Source organism: Poeciliopsis prolifica, unplaced genomic scaffold, assembly GCF_027474105.1.
Source record: "Poeciliopsis prolifica strain line A6 unplaced genomic scaffold, Auburn_PproV2 SCAFFOLD175, whole genome shotgun sequence".
Lineage (NCBI taxonomy): Eukaryota > Metazoa > Chordata > Actinopteri > Cyprinodontiformes > Poeciliidae > Poeciliopsis > Poeciliopsis prolifica.
Window position 1 is genome coordinate 153,864 of NW_026562550.1, and position 4,059 is coordinate 157,922.

The 4,059-nt window shown below is 39.0% G+C and overlaps 1 long non-coding RNA gene across 1 annotated transcript; it reads left to right on the top strand.

The window, feature by feature from the left end:
- The first annotated feature begins 1,023 nt into the window (after nucleotides 1-1,023).
- LOC129356490 (uncharacterized) lies at nucleotides 1,024-3,417 on the top strand. The gene is made up of 3 exons (XR_008605413.1): nucleotides 1,024-1,164; nucleotides 2,101-2,238; nucleotides 3,275-3,417. It is a non-coding gene; the product is annotated as an uncharacterized LOC129356490 (long non-coding RNA).
- Nucleotides 3,418-4,059: the final 642 nt, after the last annotated feature.

Consider the following 4,059-nt stretch of genomic DNA (forward strand, 5'->3'; position numbering starts at 1 on the left):
TAAATATCACATCAGTCTCATGATGTAATTTTTAAATATTAAATGATTGATCATTTGATCAGTTGGGTCGACTTTTTACCAAATATTTTTTTACGTTTACTTGAGTAAAAATATGTTTGTTGCTCTGAGAGTCATCCTGATGATCAGGACAAATTTCTGCATGATACTTTTTCCTTGTGAAAGATTGAATCCTTCCTGCAGCTTCCTGCAGCTTTCTGTAGCTTCCTGCAGCTTTCTGCAGCTTCCTGTAGCTTTCTGTAGCTTTCTGTAGCTTCCTGCAGCTTTCTGTAGCTTCCTGTAGCTTTCTGCAGCTTCCTGTAACTTTCTGCAGCTTTCTGTAGCTTTCTGCAGCTTTCTGTAGCTTTCTGCAGCTTCCTGCAGCTTTCTGCAACTTCCTGTAGCTTTCTGTAGCTTTCTGCAGCTTTCTGTAGCTTTCTGCAGCTTCCTGCAGCTTTCTGTAGCTTTCTGCAGCTTTCTGTAGCTTCCTGTAGCTTCCTGTAGCTTTCTGCAGCTTTCTGCAGCTTCCTGTATCTTTCTGTAGCTTCCTGTAGCTTTCTGTAGCTTCCTGTAGCTTCCTGTAGCTTTCTGCAGCTTTCTGTAGCTTTCTGCAGCTTTCTGTAGCTTTCTGTAGCTTTCTGTAGCTTCCTGTAGCTTTCTGTAGCTTCCTGTAGCTTTCTGTAGCTTTCTGCAGCTTTCTGTAGCTTCCTGTAGCTTTCTGCAGCTTCCTGTAGCTTTCTGCAGCTTTCTGTAGCTTTCTGCAGCTTTCTGTAGCTTTCTGCAGCTTTCTGTAGCTTTCTGCAGCTTCCTGTAGCTTTCTGTAGCTTTCTGCAGCTTTCTGTAGCTTTCTGCAGCTTTCTGTAGCTTTCTGCAGCTTTCTGCAGCTTCCTGTAGCTTTCTGTAGCTTCCTGTAGCTTTCTGCAGCTTCCTGTAGCTTTCTGTAGCTTCCTGTAGTTTTCTGCAGCTTCCTGTATCTTTCTGCAGCTTCCTGTAGCTTTCTGTAGCTTTCTGTAGCTTTCTGTAGCTTCCTGTAGCTTTCTGTAGCTTTCTGCAGCTTCCTGTAGCTTTCTGCAGCTTCCTGTATCTTTCTGCAGCTTCCTGTAGCTTTCTGCCGTCTTTGTGTTTTGTCCTCAGAAACCTGCAGCAGATCTGCGGAGCGTCAGGCAGGTGAGTGTTTTAAAAAGCTCTGTGAGGTTTGCGTTGTGAGATGAGGAGGAAGAGAACATCTGCCGCGGCGGGTCGGGCGTCGCTTGAACGCCTCCAGCCGTGACGCTAGTGGGAACGGGCAGCAAACTGGGGCACACTCTGCTAATGGGCCTCTCAAACTGGGAGGACTGGTGACCAGTGTCTTGCTTTGCCTCAGACTTTATCCTTCTTGTTTCTGTTTTTGCTTTTTTAGAGTTTATTCAGAGTTTTTCCTTCTTAATTGTCTCTGATTAGTCGGTTTCTTGTTGTTACTACTTTTCATTTTGACTTTACAGGAATAACAATTTGGATTTTGATGATTAGAGAAGAAAATACAAGAAATAATGTGACTACACTCTTAATTCATTTACAACATTGGCTTCAGCATTGAAGCATGAAGGTTTGGCTCCAATAAAATAACTTATATTATGGAAAACCATAATATTTGGTTTTCCAGACCAAATGACATGAAGTGTACCCAAACTATTGCTTCTCGTCAAAAATAATTGTTGCAAATTTCTAAAATAACAAACAAAAAACTCTGACATGAAATAAATGTTCATTTCCAGGACATTTTGTTGTCTTCATCGTTCCTCTCCTCTGTCGATAAGAACAATATGTAAACTGTTTTTCTGTGTAAGAGAATTTAGTTTGGCTTAGTCAGTGTTATTTTAAATATATACACTAGCTTGGTGCTCTTGGGGGCCCTCTGGTGGTGTGGGGCTCTACACAGCCGATTAACTCACGTATGCTTTGGGCCGGCCCGGCTAATAACAGGACATAAACCAGAAGACACAAACATTTTCTGGAAAATGGGCTCAACTTTGAGATCCCAAAGATCTCATCCTTCTCCTGAGATTTATTGTGACATAAAACCCCTGAACATTTTTGTTGGGTTTGTCGTTGCGTTTCCTGTAGAAGCTCAGCTGAGAGGAGAGGAAGAGGAGCTGATGAAGAGCGGAGCTGACGCTTTGCTTTAAACGATGTGGACAGGTGAAGACGAGAGGGCGTCAGGTCAGACTGAGGAAACGCAGCGCAAACAAAGTCTGAGACCAAGTTAGTTTCTCATGTCACTCGTTTCTTTTCTGCTCATTCTATAGAAAATCAATTCCATTCGATAATAAGGAATCGATGGCGGTTTTATTGTTTTTAGTTAAAAAATGTAAACAAAAATGGCATAAATTCAAAATATTTGACCTGATGAATCCTGACCCAGCACACAAAGTTCAAAGATTTATTTCATTTTGTGTGTTTAGTATTGGGCATTTATTTATTTATTTATTTTTTCAGTACAGATAAAGTTGGATTTATTGTGATGATAAATTAAAATTAATGTTCAGAAACAGACTAAAATGTTATGTTTTACTATTTTTTCCCCCTTTTTTCTATAAGAGCAACAATAAATGTCAGTAAATTTGGAAACATGATTATATAGATTATCTGTGTGCTAGTGATATAAATCACACTAAATTAAATAAGTGGCTTATTTTAAATAGGGATGTTTTCAGACAGCAGCATGTATGTTTTTGGCTCTAGGATAATTCTGTGCCATGCAGTTACAAAAATACTTGTAAAGAAATTTGTATCATTATTTCTAGTACTGCAGGATTTTGTTCCATTAAATCTTGGGTACTTATTTTTTTAAATTACAATAAAAGTCTGAGAATGGTGGGAGAAAAACTAATTTCATCTGAAAAACATGTCCAGCATTCAAACCAGATTCAGAGCCGGGCCTTCTGGGGTCATAGATACAATAAATATGCTGAGAAAAAGCAAACAAACTGAGATTTAATCTTATTTCTAGATGCCAGATGCAAAAAACGGTTTTAAATGTGCTTCAAAACTTAAGTAAACAGTGATTGAAAGCCTCAGCAGAGAGGAACAGGTGGAGGTCTCCCTCTGTTGCTTTTGGATGATGCACCTGAATCAACTCCTGCAATGCATAAAAATTGATTTTTTTTATCCTAATCAATGCAGTTTAAGAATCTGCCAACCAGAGCGGGACTGAGGCAAATCAATCAGCAGAGCTGTGTGGAATACCAGAGTAAGTGGTTTGTTCGCGCTGACGGATGAATTCTTCCTCCTCCTGCAGAAATGAAGCATCAGGCTCCAGGCGGCCATCTTGAACAGAACCAGAGAGGACGCCTGATCGGGTCGCAGCAGAGAGGAGGAATCAAGGATCAGAACCCGACGGCGGATTAACTTGAGCAGCAGAAAACCCAACATATTTAAAAAGTAAAGGTAAAAAGTATTTGATAAAAAGTCAAACTCAGGTACTGATGAGCTGATCAAATTATCAATCAATCTATGAAAGTAAAAGTTGAGGTAAAAATTATCCTTTTCAAAAAAGTAACTCCAATACATGTAACTGAGTAAATGTATTTTATCAGCCATAGTAGAACTGAGAGATTTATAACGATGTAAAGGTCAATAAACTGATCAGGTTTTTGTTTTCAATATCACATTTCCTGCTTCATCCAGTTTTCACTCCTTTGTTTTCGTTTGTTAGCTGTGAGAAGCTAAGCGGCTAACGTCTTTCCTCTGCCTCCATCTCCCAGAATGCTGTGCGGTCTGGATCAGATTTCAGTGAAATTACTGAAACTTTTTTCAGATGTTTTATCAATTGATATTAATATTGATGTGCAATAAACCATTAATTAACAGTGAAACATATTTTTTCCAGATTTTCCGAGCTTTAATTGGACGCTCCTGATTGGTGGCTGATTTAGTCAGAAAACACAAGATGATCGTTTGAGTTGCAACGTTAACAGTTTTCATCTCAGCAAAAAAAAAATCTTATTTTTTCTGTCCTTCTGTGTTGTCTTGTTTATTCAAATTAAATTGTTTGTCTCTCTCCGTATTAATTATAAACTACAA